At 35.1% G+C, this 27,733-nt stretch overlaps 1 protein-coding gene across 1 annotated transcript in view; it reads left to right on the forward strand.

Annotated features, from left to right (window-relative positions):
• Positions 1-27,733, forward strand: part of LOC306653220 (intermembrane lipid transfer protein VPS13B-like) — a gene marked incomplete at its 5' end in the record, with an annotated part of 899,457 nt that overhangs the window by 664,560 nt on the left and 207,164 nt on the right.

Raw genomic sequence — 27,733 nt, forward strand, 5'->3', positions numbered from 1 at the left:
GAAGGGATAAAGAAGGTCATATCATACTGCTTAAGGGAAGCATAAATCAGCAAGATATAACAATCATAAACATCTATGCCCCAAACAGTGGCTCATCCATGTACGTCAAACAAATCCTTCTCAATTTCAGAAACCAAATAGACCATAACACAATAATACTAGGTGCTTTTAACATGCCTCTCTCACCACTGGACAGATCTTCCAGACAAAAATTGAACAAAGAAACCATAGATCTCAATAACACAATCAATAATTTAGACTTAATGGACATTTATAGAATATACCATCCAACCAAGAGCGAATACACTTTCTTCTCAGCAGCACATGGATCCTTCTCTAAAATAGACCATATATTATGCCACGAAGCTAATGTTAGCAAATACAACAAGATAGAGACACTACCTTGTATTCTATCAGATCATAATGGATTGAAGTTAGAAATAAATGAAAGAGTAAAACACAGAAACTATTCCAACATCTGGAGATTAAACAATATGCTATTATATGATGAATGGATAACAGAAGATATTAGGAAGGAAATTAAAAAATTCTTAGAGGTAAATGAGAACAAAGAAACATCATATCAAAATCTCTGGGACACTATGAAAGCAGTACTTAGAGGGAAATTTATTTCATGGAGCGCATTTAATAAAAGAAGTAAAACTCAACAAATAAACGACCTAACACTACAGCTCAAAGCCCTAGAAAAAGAAGAACAGACCAGCACCAAAAGTAGTAGAAGACAGGAAATAGTTAAACTCAGAGCTGAAATCAATGAAATTGAAACAAAAGAAACAATACAAAAAATTGACAAAATAAATAGTTGGTTCTTCGAAAAAATAAACAAAATTGATAAACCTTTAGCCACACTAACAAAGAGAAGACGAGAGAAAACCCAAATCACTAAAATTCGGAATGAACAAGGAAATATCACAACAGACAGGATTGAAATACAAAACATAATTAGAAGCTATTTTGAAAATCTATACTCCAACAAAATAGAAAATTTCGAAGACATCAACAGGTTTCTAGAGGCATATGAATTGCCTAAACTGAACGAGAAGGAAATACACAATTTAAATAGACCAATTTCAAGTGCTGAAATAGAAGAAGTCATCAAAAGCCTACCAACAAAGAAAAGTCCGGGACCAGATGGGTTCTCACCGAGTTCTACAAAACCTTTAAAGAAGAGCTCATTCCAATACTTCTCAAAGTATTCCATAAAATAGAAGAGGAGGGAAGCCTCCCAAACTCATTCTATGAAGCCAATATCACACTGATACCTAAACCAGACAGAGACTCATCAAGGAAAGAAAATTTCAGACCAATATCCTTAATGAACATCGACGCAAAAATTCTCAACAAAATTTTAGCAAATCGCATACAAAAACACATTAAAAAGATAGTGCACCATGATCAAGTGGGTTTCATCCCAGGGATGCAAGGTTGGTTCAACATTAGGAAATCAATAAATGTAATTCACCTTATCAGTAGACTTAAAGTAAAGAATCACATGATTATTTCAATAGATGCAGAAAAAGCATTTGATAACATACAGCACCCCTTCATGCTCAAAACACTAGAAAAAATAGGGATAGTGGGAACATTCCTTAACATTGTAAAGGCCATTTATGCTAAGCCCATGGCCAATATCATTCTAAATGGTGAAAAACTGAAAGCATTCCTCCTAAAAACTGGAACAAGGCAGGGATGCCCTCTTTCACCACTTCTATTCAACATCGTTCTTGGGACTCTAGCCAGAGCAATTAGACAAACCAAAGAAATTAAAGGGATATGATTTGGAAAAGAAGAACTCAAACTATCCCTGTTTGCTGATGACATGATTATGTATTAGAGGAACCTGGAAATTCCACCAGAAAACTCTTAGAACTCATAAGTGAATTCAGTAAAGTAGCAGGTTACAAGATCAATGCTCATAAATCCAACGCATTTTTATACATAAGTGATGAATCTTCAGAAAGAGAAATTAGGAAAACTACCCCATTCACAATAGCCTCGAAAAAAATAAAATACTTGGGAATCAATCTCACAAAAGAGGTGAAAGACCTCTACAATGAGAACTACAGAACACTAAAGAAAGAAATTAAAGAACACCTTAGAAGATGGAAAGATCTTCCATGTTCTTGGATAGGAAGAATTAATATTGTCAAAATGGCCATACTACCAAAAGTGCTATACAAACTCAATGCAATTCCAATTAAAATCCCAATGACGTACCTTACAGAAATAGAGCAAGCAATTATGAAATTCATCTGGAAGAATAAGAAACCCAGAATAGCTAAAGCAATCTTTAGCAGGAAGAGTGAAACAGGGGGTATTGCAATACCAGATCTTCAACTCTACTACAAAGCAATAGTAACAAAAACGGCATGGTATTGGTACCAAAATAGACAGGTAGATCAATGGTACAGAATAGAGGACACAGACACAAACCCAAATAAATACAATTTTCTCATACTAGACAAAGGGGCCAAAAATATGCAATGGAGAAAAGATAGCCTCTTCAACAAATGGTGCTGGGGGAATTGGAAATCCATATGCAACAGAATGAAACTAAACCCATATCTCTCACCATGCACGAAACTAAACTCAAAATGGATTAAGGACCTCGGAATCAGACCAGAGACCCTGCATCTTATAGAGAAAAAGTAGGTCCAGATCTTCAACATGTCGGCTTAGGACCAGACTTCCTTAACAGGACTCCCAAAGCACAAGAAATAAAAGCAAGAATCAATAACTGAGATAGATTCAAACTAAAAAGCTTTCTCTCAGCAAAGGAAACTATCAGCAATGTGAAGAAAGAGCCTACAGAGTGGGAGAATATCTTTGTCAATCATACTTCAGATAGAGCACTAATCTCCAGAATCTATAAAGAACTCAAAAAACTCTACTCCAAGAATACAAATAATCCAGTCGACAAATGGGCTAAGGAAATGAACAGACACTTCACAGAAGATCTACAAGCAATCAACAAACATATGGAAAAATGTTCAACATCTCTAGTAATAAGAGAAATGCAAATCAAAACCACCCTAAGATTTCATCTCACCCCAATTAGAATGGCGATTATCAAGAATACAAGCAACAACAGGTGTTGGCGAGGATGTGGGGAGAAAGGTACACTCATACATTGCTGGTGGGGCTGCAAGTTGGTGCAGCCACTCTGGAAAGCAGTGTGGAGATTCCTTAGAAAACTTGGAATGGAACCACCATTTGACCCAGCTATCCCACTCCTTGTCCTATACCCAAAGGACTTAAAATCAGCATACTACAGAGATGCAGCCACATCAATGTTCATAGCTGCTCAATTCACAATAGCCAGATTGTGGAACCAACCTAGACGCCCTTCAATTGATGAATGGATAAAGAAACTGTGGTATATATATATATACAATGGAATATTACTCTGCCATAAAGAATGATAAAATTATGGCATTTGCAGGCAAATGGATGAAATTGGAGAATATCATGCTAAATGAGATAAGCCAATCTCAAAAAGCCAAAGGACGAATGATATCGCTAATAAGTGGATGATGACTCATAAAGGGGGTAGGGAAGGGTTAGTGTTAGGGTTAGAGTTAGGGTTAGGGAGGGGGGCAAGTATGGAGGAAGGAAGGACTGTATAGAGGGAAAAGAGGGGTAGGAGGGGTGGGGGGAAGGGAAAAAATAACAGAATGAATCAAACAACATTACTCTATGTAAATTTATGATTACACAAATGGTATGCCTTTACGCCATGTACAAACAGAGAAACAACATGTATCCCATTTGTTTACAATAAAAAAAAAATACATTATTAAAAAAAAAAAAAAAAAGCAGTCTTGCTTTTTGGCCAATGATTCATTCCCAGAGGTATAACTGATGGAAAAAACTCAGAAGGAAACAATGAATCCATTTTGAAAGACCTTTTATTGAGGAGTTATGATAAAGCCTGCAAAGCTGAATCAAAATGATCCCTTGTCTTCGAGAAGCTCACATCCCTTGAGAAAGGGTAGGCAAGCATAGAAGTAACCGAAACAGGACACATGCATGATCAGAGCCAGGCGTGGAAGAGGTGAGCAGTCAGATTTCTCAGAAAGACCTGCACAACCCAGACAGGAAGCACCTGTCAGTATAGAATTATGATAGAATTAATTTTTATGGCTATGTAATGTTTATGATATTAACTCTTAGTCATGTTTTAAATTATAAATAAATCTGCTTTGCATAATGTAGCTTAAAATAAAAATGTGAAAACCAGCAAAGAGAAGAACTACACTAAAAGAACAGTGAAAATCATTTACAAAATTAATTCAAATTAAAAGCCAGAAATAAGTAAAAATAACAGGGAATACAAATCAGATCTCAATAATAACATTAAAGTAAATGGCCTAAGCTCATCAATCAAAAAAACAGACTAGCAGATTGAATTAAAAAACAAGATCCAATAATATGCTGTCCCCAAGAAACTCACCTTAAGGCAAAGACATCCACAGAGTGAAAATGAAAAGATGGGAAAAAAACATATTATTCACATGATGGATCACATAAGCAAGCAGAGGTTTCTGTCCTCACCAGACAAAGTGGGTTTCAAGCCAAAGTTAATCAGAATGGACAAAGAAGGACATTTCATATGCTTAAGGAATTATATATCAATGAGATATAACAATCATAAATATTTATGCCGCAAACAATGAAGCTTCTATGTACATCAAAAAAAAAAAAAAAAAAAACCCTTCTCAATTTCAAGAATAAAATAGACCATAACACATTAATACTAGGTGGCTTTAACCCACCTCTCTCACCACTGGATATATCTTCCATACAAAAACTAAATAAAGAAACTATAGAACTAAAAAGTACAATTATAATTTAGACTTAACAGACATATATAGACTATTCCATCCATTGATAACTGAATATACTTTCTTCTCACCAGTACATGGATCCTTCTCTAAAATAGACCATATGTTATGCCACAAAGCAACTTTTAGCAGATACAAAGAGATAATAGCTTGCATCCTATCAGATCATAATGGAATGAAAGAGAAATCAATGATAAAATAAAAATAGAAACTAGTCTAACACCTGGAGACTAAATAATAGGGTACTGAATGACAAATGTATAGCAGAAGAAATCAGGATAAAATAAAAGAAATACTTAGAGGTAAAATAAGAATAATGGTAAAAGTTACCAAATCTCTGGGACATTATGAAGGCAGTGCTAAGAGGAAAGTTTATTGCAATGAGCTCTTTCATTAAAAGAATATAAAGTCAACAAATAAATAACCAAACATTACATTTCACAACCCTAGAAAAAGAACAAATCAACACCAAAAGCAGTAACAATAAAAAGTAAATAAATGTTGGCAAGAATGTAGGGAAAAGTTTTACTCATACATTGCTAGTGGGGACTGCAAATTGATGCAACCATACTAGAAAGCAGTATGGAGATTCCTTAAAAAACTAGGAATGGAACCACCATTTGACCCAGTTACTCTCTTCAATTTATATCCTAAGGAATTAGAATACTACAGTGACAGCCATATCAATGCTTAGAACAGCACAATTCAGAATAGCTAAGCTATGTAATCAATCTAGGTGCCCTTCAACAGATGAATGGATAAAGAAAATGTGGTATATATACACAATGGAATATTAGCCATAAAGAAGAATGAGTTTATGACATTTGCCAGTAAATGGACTTATCTGGAGACCACTATGCAAAGTAGAATAAGCCAATCCCCAAAAACCAAAGGCTGAATGTTCTCTCTAATATATGATGTAACACACAACAAGGGTGGGGAGGAGAAGAGTAGAAGTTCATTGGATTAGAAAATGGAAAATGAAGGGGACCTGAATAGGAAAGACAATGCAATGAATTCTACATAACTTTCCCGTGTACATATACAAGTACACCACAGTGAATCTCCACATCATGTACAACCACAAGACTGGGATCCTAATTAGAATAATTAATTTTTATAAGAATATTTCAAAATATACTGTCATGTATAACTAAAAAGAGCAATTTTTTAAAAAAATTTAAAGAGTAAGAGAAAAAAAGAAAAGTAATAGCAGACTTCTTACTTCTTATCAGAAATGCAAGCCAGGAGATGATACATAGTGAAGCATCTGTAAAGCATAGAAAAACAAACATGTCAACCTAGTTTTATATCCACATAAAACATCTTTTAAAAAACTAAGGCAACATAAAGACACTTTTCATATATATAAAAGCTGGAAGAATTCCTTATAGTGTTGCAGACCTACACTGTCTAAGAAGGTAAGGGAAGTCCTTACCTTAGGCAGAAGGGAAATGATAGCAGCTGCCAGCAGGTCTCTATGCAAAAGACTATACAAAAGAAAGCAGACCAGTGGGGTTGGTTAGTGTAAAGGACTTCCCCCTCTCCTGCAATTTTTAAATCTCTTTAAAAGATGTTTGTCTGAAGCTAAAATAGTAACAATGTATTTGGCAGTTTATAACCTGGCAGTTTTGGGAGTAAAATGTGTATTATGGTAGTACAAAATCCATGAGGAGCAACAGAAGTATACTGTTATAAGATTCAGTTCACATCCATAATGTTGTGCTGTTACTTGCAGGAGTATGATCAGTTAAATTTTTAAAAATTTCAGCACAGATGCCACACATATACACCAAAAACCAATGGAAAAGTCCTAATATTTGAAAAACTCAGGTGGATAAATTTAGGAGTTACTAATTGCATCTGTTCTGTATAAAAAATAATTCCTCATACATTGGCTCTATTATATTACTTAATATGAGGTTGATTATATGATACACACACACACACACACACACACATCCATAATACTACTTTGAAATAGTAAAGTCTATAAATTTTTTTAACACTTAACCTACTTTGGATGTAGTTCACTATAACTCCTGTAAGGAACAAGAGGACAATACGCACTTGTACTCCAGCATCTATCACATTGAATGATGTATAAACAACTTTTCTACCCTCACTTTTACTAGGCTTTATTGTTTTAAGGAGGCAAAGTGTATAAACAATACCATTCCTGAGAAGCTCAGGAAGCATTGTTAAACTGAAGAAAAATGTGTTGGCCATTCCTCTCTGCCCTCTCTTTCATTGAATACAAACCTCAGACCCAACTCTGGCAGCTTAGCTCACCCATGATCTCTCAGCTTTTGGGGTGTGCGTGTGTGTTTTCCTGATATTCTATTTCCTGAAAAATGTTCCTTCCTTAGTAAGTTGTGCTTTGTTCTCCATTGGGATAAATACTAACATTACAGCTTAGGGGAAAGTTACACATTGCTCTGTGTGCACCGCACTCCAACCAGCTAGGAAGGATAAAAGGACAAATGATCTGTTTCTTCCATAATACATTGGTGGTTTTGTTAGCGTATTTCTTATATAATAGTAACATCAAAAAACCCAGGGTAATTGTACAGTAAAGAAGTGTGTTGACTCTTGAAACTTGAAGTTCAGGGTTAGAGGGAATTTAGAGTTGTATCAGTTGAATACAACTTCTTTTCTCTTAACTTTCTGCTCTGTTCTCTTTTCCTTGGTATGTTGATTTTATCCTGAGACTTCTTTCTTCATGATGGCTCTGTGGCTGTAATAGCGCCTTAGCTCTTTGATTGCTTCATGGTATACAGAGTTGTTTTCCAAAGCTATATTATAGGAATGGGGAAGTTTCTTCCCCAGAAGTTCTGAGAAAACATCTTCCATGAATTATTAGCCCAAATTGTGTCTCATGCACGTTCCTGACTCAAGCCCTATGATTGAAGCCCTGCCTTATCTGACTGGTTTAGAACTGATTTTTTTACTCAGTCACAGGAAAGGAAGATTACCCTTAGGTCTTTTTTCCCTGGATCCTGGAGTTGGGATTAAGGGGTAACTTTCCCTGAGGCACTAGGTTAGGATAGGAAGTGTTATGAAAAATTAGATTTCTCTTACGATGGGGGAAAGAGGAATGCTTGGTGAACAGGTAGTCAGTAATACCTGCTTCATTTGTTTTGTCTTTCTTTTTCATGTGATTTTTTTTTTTAAGGTCAGTGCAGAATAATTAAAAATGTATAAGTTTTGGCATTTAAGTGCCTACTCTGGCACTTGGCCAGGTTGCTCAACTCATGTGCTAAGCCTAGGTTTCCTTGTAGGAATTTTGGAAGGATGAAAAACAATGTAGGTATGAGACTTACGTGATAGGAAGTACTAAAAAATAGTTGTTATAATCTTTTTTGTTTGCTTTTGAAATTATAAACAAAGACAAAAGTGCCCTTTTTTCCTTCTGCAGCTTATGCCATCAATTATTCCTAGATAATTATTAAAACTAGTGGACAAGAAAATGTTCACTAAAAAAAAAAAAAAAAGACAAAAATACCCATAGATAATAGACTGAATAAATATATGTATAAGCATGAAAAAAAAATGTTCACTAGAGAATCTAAGTGGTAAATACATAGATGTTTACCATAAAATTTTTTTCAAAATTTTTTTCTTAAAAATGTCATAAAATTTTTCTTTATGGCATTAACAAAAAATGAATTTACAAGAATGATAATTCCACAAGAAAACACCAAAGATGACTCCCATGAACTAGAAGCCAGAATTCTTAAGACAATAATAAGTTTAACAACCAAATGACATTTTAGGTGAATTTCTAGAATGATACTGCCTTATTGTACCTCAAGCATACCATTTCCTTATGGGGAAATGCATAGTCTACAATTCTGTGTTTCCTGCCTTAAAATTGCTTAGTATTAACTGTTTTTTATGAGCACCCTATAGCTTGAATGGATAGTGAAGCATAGGTGAGATATCCCTAAAAATCTCTGGAGGTACCAATCAAAAGTAAAGGATTTGAGGACCTTTACTCAAGAGATAAGAATCAGAAGAGTGATTGAATTCCTGTTATGTATGTGCCAAAAGATCTTTGGTTACATGGATAAATAAAATATCTTCCCAACCTTTGGAGTGCTCTAACCTTAGATCAGAAGACATCCCTTTCAGTAAATTTTTACTCAAGTGCATGTGTCCCAGGGCATTTTGGAGAGAGAAACACTAGAGGATCCTCATAGATCTTGCAAGCATCTTTTAGTTAGAGTTACCAAAGAATTTCCAAAACTTGAGATTATCTTCCATGTTGTTTTCCTGCTAACCTCACTAAAATTTGATAAGAAACCTGGACTCCACCTCCAAAAACTGGGCACCTTCCCCTCAAAAGCTTTCTTCAAAGGCTTCTGTTTCTCACAGAGAAAAGCCAGTCTTTATAATGATGGACTTTGTTATGGTTTGGGTACAAGGCATCCCCCAAAAGTTCCTGTTAATGCAGGAATATTCAGAGGTAAAATTATTAGATTGTGAGAGCTGTAACCTATCAGTCCATCCTCATTTGAATGGACTGACTAGTTGGTAACTACAGGCACATGGGGTATGACTAGAGAAGGTGGGTCACTGAGGCTGTGCCCTGGAAGAGGTACATCTTCCTTGTAGCCCCTTCTCCCATCCTCTGCTTCCAACTTTCCTGTTAGGCCCTTCCCCCATGATGTGCTGCTCACCTTGCACCCAGGGTTATAGAATCAGCCATCTATGGACTGAGACCTCTGAAAACCATGAGCCCCAAAAAACTTTATCCCCTCTAACTTGTTCTCAGCAGATATTTTGGTCATAGCCATGAAATAAATAGCTTTTAGGATTAAGATTGGGTGTCTCCACTATTGTCTGACCTCTCTTGCTAACACTCCCCATTGCTTACTCTGCTCCAGCTGTAGTGGCCTCCTTGTTCCTTGAGCATACATGGTGTGGTTGCTGCCATGGCCTTTGCAAGGATGCTTTCCCAGCAGCTCCTCAGGTTTTTACCTTCGCCAAGCCTGTTGTGACCACCCTGTTTAAAAATTAACAATCCTTCCTCAGAACTCCACATCTGCTTTACCCTGCTCTTGTCTTTCTCTTGCCACTTATGATCTAATGACATTCTATAGAATTTACTTATGACTTCTCTCCACCTTCCCCGAATATAGGTTTCACAAAGACAGTTTTTTAATTATGTTTTTTTTTTTCACCGTTACATCCATAGTGCCTTAAATTACTGGGTGCAGAGTTAAAGCTCAGTGTCAATTTGCTAAATGAATAAATGATGAACCTCTTTCATGAATACCGATAAGCAAAGAATTTAATTTTATTGAAAAGGCAATACTACGTTGGTTTTCACAGCAGTTGATGAATATATTATTGCAGTACAACTGCAGATACAGGTGATAGAAGTGGAAGATACTTGCAGCAATTACTGGGGATATGCTTTGGTAATTTTAACTTGTCTAGACAATCCATGATGTGGGTATATGGGATAAAGGGATTAGAAAAGGTCACCAGTAGGTCACATCTGGTAGTTAATGGCCAGTACAGTTTTGGCTAATGCTCTGGCAAACCCAGTTATGTTGGGTTAAAGAGCTATTTATCTCTTAATGTAGTAAGAACATTTTCCCCTGCAAAATAGTCCCATTCCTTGGAACGGAAACAGTTTTAGGTTTTTGTAAATTAGGTAGTTTTTAGCACTGGATTGTTTAGTTTGTAAAAATTTTTGATTTAGAATGAGCTTATGCTCTGATGATGTTTAGAAGAGTGCCAAAGTGTAACTCATAGAAGATGCCAGTAAAAACCATAGTTGGAAGAGGTGAATAATGGTTGCGTCATTTTTCTGGTAGGTGTAACCGGGCCTGAAAATCCATCATTGCCATTTGTAAAATATGCCCCTAAGAATAAAGTCAAATGGTATTCTGTGAACTCCATTTAGTATCAAAATAAAACATCTGCCAGTACCTTGAGTCATTGTCCCACTGTCTTTACATTGTTACAGAAGCCCTGATTCATCATTTTATCTTATTGCCAAAAGCAACAGTAATATTTTCCCCCACATTTAATGACCATTTTTTTCCTGTGAAAACCTTGAACATACCAGGTTTTTCTTTGTGATTTTACTTTGATGTCAAGCACATTCCTATTAACAAACAAGTTCTTATAAAATGTTTAAAAACCTCAGTTCCTAAAATATCCTCTTTTAAATAAGTTCTAAAGACCAATGTAACATGAAAAAAGCACACTCTATAAAAATAAGAAAAAGTTTGAGTAAAATGTAATAATCAGGACAACACAATATATTGTATTTCTAAACTAATATTTACAAAAGATTCGGGATTCAAAGAAAGCACATTAGAATATGTTTAATTCTCCTTAATTTAGTGCAGGGTACTTCTAGAAATGTTGAATGTACAATTCTTGACTCCTGTTGTAAATGAAATATACCTCAATAAGGGATAAAGTGTCTTCGTTTGCAGTGTGCCTTCAGCTGTGCTTGAAGAAGGAGAAGTGCCAAGGGTAGATGGAATCACAGAACCATCTCCAATTCTTTGGAAAATATAGATCTAGGGCAGAGTGAAGAATGGTCAGACAGAGTAGAAAGTCAATTATTGGCAACTGATTGGAGTGTGAGAGGCAGGTGGCAAAAGAGAAATACATTCCATTTTTCTTAAACTTTCAATTTGAACCCTTTCATGGAGGAGAAATCTCTCTCTTCAGAAAAGTGGCATTGTATTGGAACATCCATTTTAACTGAAGAAGACTGTATGCACAGGCACACTTGGAGAAGAGGTTCCCTGTTCCATGAGAATTTAGACTCCTGTGAGCACAAGGTGCTCTGTCCACAACAGTTCCTCTACTTCAGCCACAGTTTGCAACTTGTCTATAAAATATTTTTTAAAGTTCAGAGGTATTTTAGTCAGCTTTTTTGCTGCTGTGACCAAAAGATCTGAAAAGGAAATTTTAGAGGAGAAAAACTTTTTTAGGGGCTCACAGTTTCAGAGATCTCAATGCATGGATGGCTGACTCAATTGCTTTAGGCCAAGTTGAAGCAGAACATCATGGCAGAAGGTGTGGAGGAGGAAAGCAGCTTAGGACATGGCAAAGAGAAAGCAAAGAGCTCTGTCCACCAGGGACAAAATATATTCCCCAAAGTCACACCCCCAGTAACATACCTCCTCCAGCCATACCCTACATGCCTATGGTTAACCCCCAGTTAGCCCATTCAAGTGGATTAATAGGCTGGTAAAGTTAAGGCTTATCATTTCACCTCTTGCGTTGTCTCAGACTTGAGGTTTTGGGTGACACCTCATATGTAAACCAAGAGAGAAAGAGAGACAAATAAACCCTTTTGCTTTTTTGTTAGTAGGAGACTAACAAAATTAAAAAATTAGGGAAAGGATCTGAGCGGATATTTTCCAAAAGAAGATATGAAAATAGCAGATAAACACTTGAAAAAATCTCAGTGTAATTAGCCATCAGGAAAATGCAAATCGGCAGACTGTGAGATGCCACTTTATACCTACTAGTATGGCTTTGATCATAAACCCAGGTAAAAAGTGTCGATGAGAAGGTAGAGACACTAGAAACTTCGTATCCCTAATGAGAATGTGAAAAGGTGCAGCTATTGTGGAAAACAGTATGGCAGGTCCTGTAGAGATTAAACATATAGTAATTATATAACCCAGGACTCCTAAATATATAACCAGGAGAAAGAAAAACATGTCCACAAAATACCTTGTAATAGAAATATTTATACCATCATTATTCATAATAGATAACAAAAAAAGGGAAGTAACCTTTGTCTATCTCCCAGTGAACAGGTAAATAAAATGTAACATATCCACATGACAGAGTATTATTTGTCCATAAAAAAGGAAAGAAGTGAGCCAGGTGTGGTGGTGCACTCCTGTCATCCCAGCTACTCAGGAGGCTGAAGCAGGAGGAGCACAAGTTCAAGGCCAGCTGTGGCAATTTAGAAGTGCCCTGTCTCAAAATAAAAAAAAATAAATAAATAAATAAATAAAAAAAAAAATTTTTTTTAAGGGTGGGGAAACTGGGGATGTAATTCTTGGCTAATTGCCCCTGAGTTCAATCCCCAGCATTGCAGAAAAGAAAGGAATAAAGTTCATGTTTATGTTACAATATGAATGAATCCTGCAAACTTGTACAAAAGGAAGGAAGCTAGTCAATAAAGACTAAAATGTTATATGCTTCCATCTATATGAACTGTGCAGAGTAAGAGAACTCATAGAGACAAAAGTATTAATGGTTACCTAGGACTCACAGAGAGTGGGAGAGGTGAGTTAGCAGGTGAAGTGACTGCTAATGGGTATGGGATTTCTTCATTATCTGTGAATTAATAGGTGAATCACATTTTATGTGAATTATTATCTCAATAAAATATTATTTAAACATACCAAGAGTAATAAGTGTTGGTAAGGATGCAAAGCAGAGGGAACTCTTGTATATTGTTGGTAGGAATATAAATTAGGACAGCCATTATGGAAAATGGCATGGAGATTCCTCAAAAAATTATAAATAGAACTACTATTTGATCTAGTAATTCCTATTCTGGGTCTATACCCAAAGGAAGTAAAATGTGTATATCAAAGAGATATCTTCATTCCCATGTTCTTTGTGGTATTATTCATAATAACCAGAGGTATGAAATCAATGTAAGTATCCATCAGCAGATGAATGGGTAAAGAAAATGTGGCATATATACACAGTGAAATATTACTCAGTCTTAAAGGTGGAGGGTCTGAACTTCTGTGACACATGGATCCATCTGGAGGACATTATGCTGACTGAAATGAGCTTGATACAGAAAGACTAATACCAAAGTTTCTCATATATGAAGAAGCTAAAATGTTGAACTCATAGGAGGAGTAGAATGAGTTACCAGATGGTGGAAGCCAGGGAGGAAATGGGAAGTTGTTGATTAAAACAAAGTTTAAATAGACAGGAAGAATGTTTTGAGATCTGTTGCACAACGGGATAACTGCATTTAATAATAACCTATGTTTGTAGGAAATAGGAGTAGATTTCAAATATCTTACTAAAAAAATGATAAGTGAGGTAATGGATATGTTAATCAGCCTGATTTAATCATTCTACATTGTAAACTTGTATCAAAACATAATACCAAAACCACGTAAATGACCATAAATGTGTATAATTATGACTTGTTGATCAAAAATAATAATGAAAAATCCTATCAATGGGTGGTAACTGAAAGCACAAGCTATGTTGTCCTCAAATGCCATCACACACAAGCATGACGCAGTCATCCATGGCAACCTTGTTCTGTTTTACATATTGCACATCCTCCCTCCTCTCCCATCTCTCAACCACTACCCCAACACCCTGTAAGATTTTCTTTGAAAAAAGGGATACTGTAGCAAAAAAGTGGTTGAAAATTTCTGGAAACAATGAACTCCAGAACCTCTTCCAGCTCTAACAAGCCATGATTCTGCTGCATTTAATTGAGAATTTGAATTTGGCCTACATTACTCCATTTTAACTCCATATCAACAAAAGGAAAGCCGTGAACAAAGACAGGTGTGACTTAGTGGAAACTGGAACTCAGCCATCCTTCAGCTCCCTAGTGCAGTGCTTTATCTCCAAGTTCTCCTTCCTGTTCTTGAATACAATGATTTGCTAAAATAGAGACACCTGGTCCCAGCACCTTGCAAATGGATTTTTCCTTTCAGCATTTCAAAGTGTATTCATGTATTGGTGAAGGCTCTCTTTGGAAACCATCTGTCTGAAATCTGCTGCAATGCAAAAAACTGTGTGGTTCCCCTAGATTTTCATAGTGGTATTTGCTGCTTCATTACTGTACTCCCCTCTCCTATTCCCTTTTCCTCACTTTTTTCCCCTTCATCCATTTACAAAGCATATATTCATGGAGCATCTGTGCCCAGCAGTAAGTATGTAGTAGGGAACAATAACACTTAGTCCCTATAGTTATTTATCTTGCTATTTAGGAGAGACACACATTAGAACAGCAGAGAGTTTAACGTTTTTTGAGTTGTAATAAGAGCTGTGAAGAGAAAAAAAAATAAAATTCTGGGAGACAAACTCTATAGGTTGTGATTTTAAAATGAATTCTGAAGTAATATTGCAAATATTCAAATTCCAACTCCACTCTTTACTAGCGCTGTGGCTTTGAGCAAGTTACCTGACATTTCTGGGCCTCAGTTTCTTTATCTCAAAATGGGGATAATGATGTACCTACTCTATATAGAGTTGTTCTGAGGATTAAATGTGGTACACATAGAAAAGTGCCTGGCACATTTTAAGCATGCCACGAGTGTTAGCTATGCATTGATTTTGTGCTTTACAGGTGATCAGGAAATCAACTATTTAGGTTATTATTACCATCTTAATCACCATCATCATTGTCATCTGCAGACACCTATCACATATATATGTTTTGTGTACAGGGTTTACAAAAATGGATGTGGCATGTTTCTGGACTCAAGAATCCTATACTCTAGTTAAGGGAGAAAGCATAAGGATTAAAATAAAACTGTAACAGAAAGTAGCACATGCTAAATGACAGAAATAGTGCCCCACAGGATTGTAGCAGAGTCGCTATGGGCTGATCAAGGTTCACCGAGCAAGTGAACCTTTCAGAAGGAGGGCAGAACAGGCTGGAAGAACAAGGTGAATGAGGATGCGGAGGCAAGAAAGTGAGTGTGAAGCTCCAAAGAGGAGAAATTGAATGGAGAAGTAATAAGGGATGAGTTAAAGAGGAGGCCCAGAATACTGGTTAGATTATTCAGTAACCAGTCATCTGTCACGACCAAATTCTGAACTGGGGTAATCAAATACATTTTCTCATTCACCTAAGGCCTGCTGCTTTACACATTGCTTTATTTGATATCCCCATTTTTAACTGGTGACACTACCTGCAATTTCCCATCTGCACATTTTCATCACATCTCTTTCCTCAGTTTTCTCACTGATTTGCTTAACAAAGTTCTTATGGTTCTTCATTGTCCTTAACAGTATTTTTCAAACATTAGTGTGCGTATGAATTATGGGGACTTTTTCTCACCGGCAGATAAAATGTTTCTGGCTTGGGGCTGGAGAATCTCAGTTTTAGCAGGGACCCTTTGTGATGCTGTTTGAGGTGCCCTACAGGCCCTGTTTTGAGGAAGCCTGGGATGAAAGGAGTAGTTCAGGTTCCTGCCACCTACAGTCTTGCTTTATCCTTCCTTTTCAACCTCATCTTCCATTATTCCTATTAATATAGTCTTTGTTTGAGGCAGATTGGACATTTTCCTTTCCTTACTTACCCATTCTCTAAAATGATTTCGTTTTTATTTTCTCTTTGATGTGTGTGCGATTCCCTCACCCTAAGTGTCATTAATGTCATTTCAATGAGTCCAAATTCTGCCTTCTTTCTGTCCTGGTTCAGATGTGTCCAGAAGGCATCTTTAGTAAATTAATGTGTCTCTCTACCCTAGAAAGCAGGCTCCAAGTTTAACTGATTCTTACATCTACTTATGACTACACACCTGATATGTATCTTGCAGATGATTCAGTTTGCTTTTCCTTTCCTAATTAATTCATTCATTAGTTATTGAGAAACTGTACAGTGGGAAGGACCAGTGAAAATACAAAATACAAAGGAACCACCAAGGATTATTAATGAAAGGAAGATATGACCAGTAGTAATTGATGGGGACCATGAGGGCATATTTAATATTCAAGCCTTTCGAGAAGAAAAAATTAAGTTAAGGTAGAGAAGTGTTATTTCCGGGAAAAGACATTTTATAATGTTCTGGTGATGTTATAGATATGTTGTTTATGTCTGATTCAACTGATTTTTCTGGGGATCTTGGCATGAATGCAAGTCTTAGCTCCATTTCTCTGATCTCCGAGTGTTTGCCTAGAATGAGGCATAGGTCCAACTCCAGAAAACTAATCATAGCCTTTCATTGAATGGTTCTTAGCTGATAAGAAGTTTGACTTGTTGGAGAAACTAGAAAGACTGCATAATTGAATTGGGTAGAGTAGTGAGTGTTATCTCCCCAAGTAAAGATCACTGTGGAGATTTAGAATTCTTAACAAAACAGGCAAAGTTTGGACTAATTGTAAAAGCATTGACATAAGACGTGGATAGATTGGAAATCTTCTGCAAAAACCTCAAAATCATCTTTCTCCATTCTTATAGCTACCTAGACTAAAACACTCAAATCATCTCTTACTCCTGTCATTATAATACCCAACATCTAATTCATCTGCAGATTTGTTGTGTTATTTAATTTTTGTTATTTCCTCCCTACAATATAAACTCCATGAAAATAAGACTTTCTGCAATATAAACTCCATGAAACTAAGACTTTATGCTCAGTTATAATTTGTTGTGTCAACAGTGTAAAATAAAATTTCATTCCATTTTTGGCTAAGTAATTTTGAAGGTTGGCTCTGTCTTCAACAAGCTCAGGAAGTATTCTATTCCACTAAAATTATAGCTGAAACCCAACTACTCAATATTATTTGGCAATTTTATTAACCAAATAATGTTACTTTAACAATTTTTAAAACAACTATTTATTTCTAATTTGAAGAAATATCAGTAAATTTTAAAGAGTACTCCTTTTTAATAGTACTGACTTGGAAATACTATCATGAATGTGATCTGAATTTAGCCTTAACCATTCTCATAAGATGATTTAATAATGATGTACAAAGTATAGTGAAAATTTTTCTTCTAATTCATCAATTTTTAAGAAAGTTTTCTCTGGAATTCCTAAACTTGGTTACTACTTCAATATTTATATGATGATATTTGGTATCTGGAAGAAGGAAATCTAAATTTTTCTAATTTTTAAACTCTTATTCAAGCAGTCCCATGTGACCAGAAATATCCAAACCTAAGGTATATGTTGGATTACCTTCCTAAGTCTACAGAAGGTAGCTTCCTAAGAACAGCAAGAGTTCTGGGTTGTGTCAGAATATGAAAATTTATTGATGATAGGGGGCTAACTGAGCAGAGCTATTGTTTGAAAATTTTATCTGATTTAGATGACACTTCAAATTCCCAAGGATTGAAGAAAGAGGTTATCACAGCTTTTATGTGGAAGATCATTTTGGTGTAATGATGATTTGCATTTAGTAGCAAATAAAAAGGTCTCTAAGGGAAAGGAAATATTGTCTGCAGAACATAAATAGATGTTTCTAACACCTTGATTACTATGCATTACAAATTCTTTGTATCATTACTTTTTAAGGTGTTGGTAATATATGACAGAAAGAATTAATATGTGGCTTTAGTTCTGTTTGGATTTGATCTCCATCATGAAATTAAAGAGTAACCAATAAACTTTGCACATGATCCTCTGTTCTGTAGTATAGATTTCAATGAAATCAGTGGAGAATCCTGAGATCTGGGCTTACTTTGAAGAGAATGTAGAGTTAACTGAGCCAAGTTCATTTAGTAATAGAATATCTAGTAATGAAAATCATCTCAATATTTTTATTAAATAACTATAGTCTATTTGACAATGAAAACCAGCTACTAGATATAGTTAATTATAGATAGGCTTGATTGTTGTCATCATTTTTCAACTTGTACTGAATATTAGAGAAATTTTTTTATTTAAAAGCATCCTCTTTTCTTGCTTCATTTCCATAAACCCTATATAATTTCTTTAAAGAAACGAAGCAAGAAACAGTATTATAGAGGACATAATCAAATAAGGGACTTTTGTCTATCTTATCAATAGATATTGCTACAATTTAAATTGTAGTTTTCTTCTCAGAAAATTAAGTTCATAGTTGCAAGACAGAGCCCTCTGGAAGAGTTAATAAGCATAGTCTACTTCTACCTTGCTGCAGAAACTAAGTGCAACCTTTTCTGTGACTCTTATAGAGAGAATGCATAGGCTCAGGAAACTTTCATCTGCTTCTGGGTTAGGACTGATTCAATCTTAAAGCAAGTTTATGAGAGTGGCTGATGTGATACAGTTGTTTCTAGTAAAATCAGACTAGCTTTAAGGAGCCAATCTAAGTCAGTCTCTGAATAAAATTCTATGAGAAACAGACTCCAACTCAGACACAATTGTAAACCCTGATATAATGAGGACTTGCAGCTGATTTAATCCTATTGAAACTCTTTAAGCAGCCATGGGACAAAATGGTTTCCACATTGACATCAATGGAATGAACCTTAGATTTCATCAGTCTGAAGAGTAGTTACCTTGTATGCACAGTAGCCACTATTTAAGAATTAACATCCTGGCTATTTCTAAGCCAGGTTATTGTTTCTGATATAGAGGCATCTGTTTTAATTAAGATTCTCAGAATGTGTCAAGTTTTGTTTTTTAAAAACTGAATTCATTATAAGAAGTAAACAAGTCAAACTTGAAACTTGGATCATTATATAAATCAATTAGATCTGTGCTTCTTGAACACAAAATGACCAACATATTCCTGTTTATTGTATATGCAGAAGACATAAAAAAGGGAAGGACAGTCAGGACTGTTTCTGAATTAAGATCCTGAATGCAGTGTTTTGCCTGGAACTAATTTTTTTTTTTTTTTCATGAATGTAGAAGGCCCTGCAAATAAGTTTATGCTATGAAATCATATATGTGTAAAGTGACAAACAGACACAAAAGTCTAAAGATCAATACTGCAGATAAAATCTCAGTAGGTAGGATTTGAATTTACATGTGCCTATGTGGTTAGGTTATTGCATATAGTTTTTGTCTATCATTGAAACAGTCACTGATAATCATCTAGATATTACAGTCAGTCAGCACTAGTCCTGATCCCTTTTCATAATTTACAAGTTAAATTAGAACTGTAGGCCACAGACTACAGTAAAACACAATGTTGACTGAAGTATGTCCATGCTGCTTTTATTAGTTATCACAGGTCTTCAAATATTAATATTTGACCCAATACTTAGTAGGCAGTAGTGGCCTCAGACTGTTACTTCAAAGAGCCAGAAAAGTAACTTCATGAAAGGGAAAACTTGAAACTATAATACTCTTTACCATTCTATCTGTTAAGCAGTGATGGGTATCATTAGTTCTGCTCTTTTGCATAATCACTGAAGTATTGTGAAAACTTTTTTTTTTGTCATCCAACTGGGAACAGTTATATTATGTGGGATCTTATATAACATTGGCCTAAGGAAATAAAATATAAAAAGCCCTTGTTTGCTAGCACTCAGTATTGGTACTACCAAAGTTCATACAATGCTTGTTCAGTTTTGGTTTTTAAATTAAAAAAAGACAATGGTGACACTGAAGGAGATGTTTCTTAATGAAGTCAACTTTTTAATGCATTTTTATGTATCATACTAAGATAAATTTCACCTCCCATATCACTGAATTGAAATGGTAATTCATCCATAAAATCATATGTTTATGATTTATAATACTGATGCCATTGAAAATTTGAGACTTAAAAATGCATTCTTATTGTTCCTTTGATTAAATTATACTATTTACATAAAGCTTCCAGTGTAGACTCTGTTAAAGACATGTGACAACCTTTCTCGATCCCACCACACCATACCATCCTACACAAACTTCTGAGATACAAGTACATTTGCAAATGTTTAAACAATGAGGCATATAATTTTTTCAAGTTTTTATAACTTCTCCTTTGTAATTCCAGTATGTAAAGCTATTAAAATACTGTGACTGATTGTTTTTTTAAACTGTATTGGATTTTGTAAGATAGATACAATGTTTACTTGTTTGGAAACACAACTACATTTCAGCAAGTGTAGTAAAATTAAGGTATGTCACAGTGGTATACAGATGTGATTGTCACTTTGATTCTGTGGTTTTATACTGAACTTTTTTATAATTTATAAGATGTGAAAAATGATGTTGTAATTGGAAAAAGATATTGATCAAGATTAAAGTACAATTGTGGGGGCTGGGGAGATAGCTCAGCTGGTAGAGTGCTTGCCTCACAAGCACAAGGCCCTGAGTTCGATCCCCAGTACCGCAAAAAAAAAAAAAAAGATTAAAGTACAATTGTTGCTCACTATAAGTATTTCTTCAGTGTTACTGTTATATAACCACAATTGTGAAAAGAAGGTGGAAAATCTGTGGATATACTTACGTTTGGTAAATATTAAGTTTTTCTTAGAAGAGAGGAATTTGAAAAAATAATATGAATTCAAACACTGAAGTAGAAGCTGAATTTCCTTCCATTGGTGGTCATCAGAACAGAACTATTTTGGTCCTAGTCAATTCTCAAGAGGTTGTTTTCCACATATTTTTCTTTAAAAATTTAAACATTAATTTATTTGCAGTATTTTTAAAATGTAGCTGACTTCTGATGGTGCTTATAAAAAATGTTGATATGGCCCAACAGGAGGTTTCAATCAAGTTTATCTTTCTCTACTCCAAAATGCTACTGAAGAACATGTAATTAATGTAATTGGAACAGTTTCAGTGCATCCTTCAATATTATCCCATTATTCAAGTGTGATTTTATTCACTTCTTCTAAGACAGCATGGGTCTTAACCAGACCCTAGGGTGAGCTAGTAAACTTACCTATCTCAGTACATTAAAAAGAGGAATTAGCTACAGTTCTCTGGCTACTAGTACAGCTTTCAGCACCTTCTCCATGGTGGCTGTACTATACATAGCTGTGAAAGGATGGGAAAATGCACAGAAAAGATCTAAGAAGTAAACTATCAACTTGACATGTTTTCCTGGCTATTGAAAACCCTCTTATATTGAAACCCATTGATAGTGAAATTGTAGAATTCCTCCAATTTAAGTACCATCTGGTTGTGCTCAAGGCTTTAAAGCTGTTATCTCCACATAAAATTTCAGAGTCTTCTACTTTTTCTTCACCAAACTATCCATTTTTAAGCCACAAATATTTTTCCAGCTCTTTCAGATTTTATCTAAAAGTATATTTTAACAGTATTTAAAAAGTTCTTAAACAATAACAGTTTATCTTGATGGATGGCATGCTATGTTTTTTCATTTTATTTTAATTAGCCATTGTGGAACCAAATTCCCTTTTGTTTTAGTCTTTTGAATATTGTTTAATTATTGTTATCATGCCAGATATCTTAAAGGTTATTTTACCAATACAGTTTCATTTAACATAACCCATATGGAATCAATAGCCTAGTTTCCTAAAGTGAATGCTTGGAAAATCTTACATTCATATGTTAAGAGTACACATCCTTTCCTCATTAGTTGGAAAGTACAGGGATTTTGGCACAGGTTCTGTGTGGAAGCATTGTGCAGCTTTTATATGGATTTTGTTTTTAGCCTTTGATGACACTGTTTAGAATAGGAAGTATCTAATAAGTAAAGCATTTTGTCTCAAGTGCTGCCAGTGTGTTTAATATATGCCTGGAGGTCTGAAACATTATCTTCTTCACTACAGTAATATGCATTTAATTCTCTGAAAGCAGAAGGTCGAACTTTTAAAAGGGACGCAAAGTACATTTTCAAACAGAATAATTCAAAACATATGGAACAGGAGAGCAAAGTAATGTACAGTTGGTTTTTATGGTTTAATCATGATCATGTTAATGCACACCAGTAGCTAATTAAAGAAAACTTTTATTGTTCATTTTGAATAAGTTAGGTAAAGAGCAGGAAAGCTGATGTAACAGTGCTGCCCAGAGATACACACCACTCACCCACAGCAAGCAGATATGTTGCTATTTTTGACAACTTATTAGCCTCCTTAGACAATAATAAAGCAAAAGTTATTTTCAGAGAGATTACATTGTGAACTTTTCATTTTCCTCAGGGGAATGGTAAACTTGATGCCCAAGTTTAGGGACCAGCACACATAACTAATTGTAAAATATTTCTCAGTAGTTGACCAGATAGTTCTAAATATAATAGATAAGTCTACAGTGAACTGGTGACATACTGGTGGTTTTAAAATATGTCTCAAAATCCTCAACTTGTTTCAGTGCTACAGATAATTTGGAAGCTTAGGAAAATGGAGCAACCTTGGTTTTTAACCCAGTTTTAAGAATTTAGTTTTCCGGTACTGGGAAAGTTACACCTTTTTGCCCTTCCTTCCAATGAGAGTCAGAGTCTTTCATCTCTGGGTCACTGGTTCAGATTCCATTCTACTACTCAGGAGTGACTACAATTAGTTACCATCTGACTTCTGTTCAGTAACCTGTGTGACCCAAGCTGATAGCTGCCGTCCTGCCCGCTGATTATTTATATCTCAGGATAACGCCACTTGGCATGGACTGGAGCCTAATGTGGCAATCTCAACACGTGATAAGGCTAGATACTAAATTTCTGTAACTTCCCCTACAGATGTTTTGTTTTTCCATGCTAACACCTATGAACACTTAATTCATTTTAAAGCAGGAGAGACTAGATCTAAAATATAAATAGATAAATTAGAAAAAAGTCTCTATGCACAGAAAATCTAGTTGCATATAGGTATTTGTTGTTGACTTTCCTGATTGAGAAAATAAAAATAGTTTATGAATCTTGAGTTCCTGATTTGAACTCAACCTAAAGGATTTTTTAAACTGTATACAGATACTTAGTTTGTATTGCCTTAAAATGTGTACAGTAAATCCTTATGACTCAAGTACTTGATTTTTATTACTTTTTCACATGCTATTTGAGAATTCCTAGTTTGCAGTGGATTTGGAGGTATATTTGAAATTTTCATAATAGGGATAACAAAGCTTTAAAGTTAAGTTGTCTCAAAAACCAGTGACATTATTTTTGCGTTGCTGAATTTCTGAATTAAATCTGTTTATTCATATAATGAGTTAGCACATAGTTATTAAGCTTTACTATGTGAGAAGCAGTGTGGTATGTTCTGAGGATGTTAACATGGTGTTTCCCCATACCACAGCCTGCTAGCTGCATCACCTTGGACCTGTTGATTAATCTCTCTAAGCCTCATTTACTCAGTTTTCAAATGGGGATAACAGTATTCTCTCTCTCAAAGACTTATAACAGTAAAGAAGATGTATGTACCATGCTAACAATATGTGACAAATAATAAGCATATTTAATAGCATCTTTTTTAGCTTCAATTGCTTACAGTCTCTGAGACATAATAAACCGTGAAAAGTACTATAATAATAAGTTGTTTTAAATGCATAGAAGTGGGAAAGACTAGCAGCACCTGGAAGGGTTGCAGATGTCTTCATAAAGAAGGTGGATTTTTTTTAACTTACCTGTTATGAGTACCCACTTTGTGTGTTCAGCACATTAACTCATTTAATGTTGTAGTAACTTGACTAATGTCCCAATGTGAAAATGAGGATGGAGCAGAGACTAAGAGGATAGCCTGAAGTGTATTCAGCTCACAAGGTAGAGGGTACAGATCAGGAAGGACCCCTTCACCTGGGAAAGACCTTATAAAGTACAGTACTGGGAAGTTTTTGTCCACATATATCTTAACAATTGACTTGTTTGCCAGGTAATATTTTTTTATTAATTAATTTATTTTATATATTAAAATTTTTTTTGTAGCGTGGATTGAACCCACAGGGTGTTAAACCACAGAGCCATATCCCTTTTTACATTTTTGATTTAGAGACAGGGTCTTGCTAAGTTGCCTAGGGCCTTGCTTAGTTGATGAGTCTGATTTTGAATCATGGTCCTCCTTCCTCAGGCTCCTGAGCTGCTGGGATTATAGTGTGTGTGCTACCAGGTATTTTTTCATTTAGTATTGTATCAGAAACAAACATCCCATCAGATATTTATGGATCTTTTCAAATGTGTCAGGCACTGCACTGCTCCTTAGTAATACACAAAGTGACGTGGTCCATTCTTTTGGCAGTTTTTCACCTGGTAGAAGACATGAATGTGATAGCTGTCTCTTACTGGTATTTACTGGGTGCCAGGTAAATGTGCTGACATTTTTTTAGGCAGACTGCCTTGTCAGATTCTCATAATCACACTCTGAGGAATTATTATTTCCCATTTTACAGATAAAAGTATATAGCTTTAGAAAGGTTTGTAGTTTTCCCAAAGTCATGTTGGTCTTGATCCCCTAGTCCAACTCCAAAACCTAGATGTAGTCATGCATCACTTAGTGGTGGGACACTTTCTGACAAACATGCAATAGGTGATTTCCTAGTCATATGAACATTGTAGAGTATACTTATACAAACCTAGATGACCTAGCCTATTCCACACCCAGGGTATTCTGTGTGTGTGTGTGTGTGTGTGTGTGTGTGTGTGTGTGTGTGCGCGCGCACGCGCACGCACAGGCACACACATATGCTATATCCTTTTCTCTGTGGGCCATGGTGTACAAAACAACATGAGATTAAAAATCAAGCACAAGAGAAAACAATGCAATTAAGAAGAAAGATGATGTAAGCATGAGATGTAGGAGGCTGCTGCAGGCATAAGATGGCATGCTGGTTTAGAGTAAATTTTCGTTCCCACATTTTTTATTGGTACATTATAGTTGTACATATTGAGGGGATTTATTGTTCCATATTTGTACATGCATACAATATAACACTATAATTTGTCTAATATCACTCCCCAGCCTCCCCCCGACTACCTCATCGTCTTTCCTCTACTGATCTCCCTTTGAGTTTTAAAAGAGTTCTACTGCCACCTTTGTTTTCCTTTTTCCTCTCTAGCTTCCTCAGATGAGAGAAAACATAGTACCCTTAACCTTCTGAGTTTGAGTTATTTCACTGAACATGATGGTAACTTTTATAAGTAGAAGTACATGCAAAAATAATGTATAGTATAAATATGCAACCAGTAATTTATTATCAACTATATATTGTGCATTATATGTGCTATACCTTTTTTCTTGGTACTGGAGATTGAACCCAGGGTCTCACACATGATATTCCAGTACCTGTTACTAAACTTCATGCCTAGTTTTTATTTTGAAACAAGGTCTCACTAAGTTGCTCACTAGCCTCAATTTTGTGATCCTCCTGCCTTTGGCTTCCCAAGTAGCTTATATGTGTATTTTTCTATGACTGGCAACACAGTAGATTTATTTACACCAGCATCACCACAAACACATGGGTTATGCATTGCTTTTAGTACATTATGACTACAGAGAAACCAGGCAATAGGAATTTTTCAACCTGATTATAATCTCATGGGGCCACCATGGTATATACATTAATCATTGACCAAAATGTTATGCGGTACTTCTATATCGATGTAATCCGGTCTGATATTATCACCACAGAACATTTTAGTAGAATATAATCCATCCTCACTCATAATAGAAGTATGAGTGAAGTTCTAATCTCACCAAGAGGAAAAAGAGTGAAGAAATAATTCTCAAATTCTGTTAATTTTGATGGACAAGTGTTTGCCAGCTGTGGCAAACTCAGAGGGATCTCCAGGCAGGAAAGGAGCACGCATAGTAGAATGATTTAAAATAACATGGTGTCTTCCAAGAGCAGGGATAAGTTGTTTTGATTCAGATAGTATATTTTTTCACAATGTCTTCCTTGGCAACTATGAAATCAATTAACAAGAAATATTATTTGAGGGCTGGGGTTGTAGCTTGCCTAGCATGTGTGAGGCACTGGGTTCAATTCTCAGCATTGCATATAATTAAAAAAATAAAAAGGTCCATGGATAATTTATATATAAAAGGTATATAAAAGAAATATTATTTGAAAAGTTTTAATAACTATTGCATCATTCTCTTTAATTATTTATTAGTCCTTGAACATTTCCACATGACAAGAACTTATAATAATTTGTAGCATGGGCAAATCGTACTTTTTTTTTTTTTTAACCAACCAAATTAAGGAAGAGTATATACTTCCTTACTTATTACTGATAAGTAATATTCAACTGTCAAGTACTTTGGGAGATAATTTTCTATTGCTAGTACTAATGTAAATTAGTTCAGCCTTTATGCAATTTGACAGTATTCAATAACTTCAACATTATTCATGCCATGCACGTGGGTATTCCACTTCTAGGAGCCTGTCCTAAAGAAATACTACTATATGTTTGTCATAGATGTTTTTTGGCAAAAATTGGAAACTTGAATGTCATTTATGTGGAAATGGTTGAACAAATTATTCCCAACACTAACTGAAATATTCAGCCATTTAAAAATTCTATTTATGCAGAGTATAATAGCATGTTAAAAAATAGACTTAAAATTTGTCTGTACAGTATGATCATAATCACAGTGGTGTAGATGAAAGGAGTCTATTTATATGAGGAAAAACGACTGAAAGGAAATGTGCTCCATATTACTATTGGTTATATTTGCTGATGAATTAGGAGTGGGAGGATTTTGTTTTTTCTCTTAGCCTTTTGGATTTTCCATGGTTACATTGATAATTCCGTATTACTTCAAAGAAAAGCAGATGAAAAATCTAGTTGCTGAATAGATGGTTGGAGGACATACAAAAGGGAAGAAGGGAAGTCTTTGGAGTCATGCCACAAAGTGATCATAACTGCTGCTGCTACCAGGTTGTTCTTGGTTCTCTTCTCAGGAGTCAAGGATGAACAATGTTGGGAACTAACGACCTTTATTGCACAAAGGAAAAATCTATCCTGAGAGGCTTTAATTACTTAATTTCTAACTTAATTTTTTTTGATCACCTATATTTACCCTTGTGCAAAGTCTTATTGTATAAAGAAAAATAAACGTCTTTTTAAATATTGTGCGTTTTTTTAGTTTACTTTTCTTTGTCCTTCATAATTTAGGATTGCTGATTGTCTTCTACTTTTCTCACTGTGCAAAAACCTGTAAATCAGATTTATAACAAGCGTAAAGAACATAACATAAGCCATGCCTACATAAAATATTTCAACCAACATTAAATGTGATTTGGAAACAACTTATTATATTACTTGGAAAATCACTATAAATAATACTAAAAATCATTATTTGAAGAATTGTTTTTAAAAATAACTTCTAGATTGTA

Source organism: Sciurus vulgaris (genome assembly GCF_902686455.1).
Source record: "Sciurus vulgaris genome assembly, chromosome: 1".
In the NCBI taxonomy this organism is placed as follows: domain Eukaryota; kingdom Metazoa; phylum Chordata; class Mammalia; order Rodentia; family Sciuridae; genus Sciurus; species Sciurus vulgaris.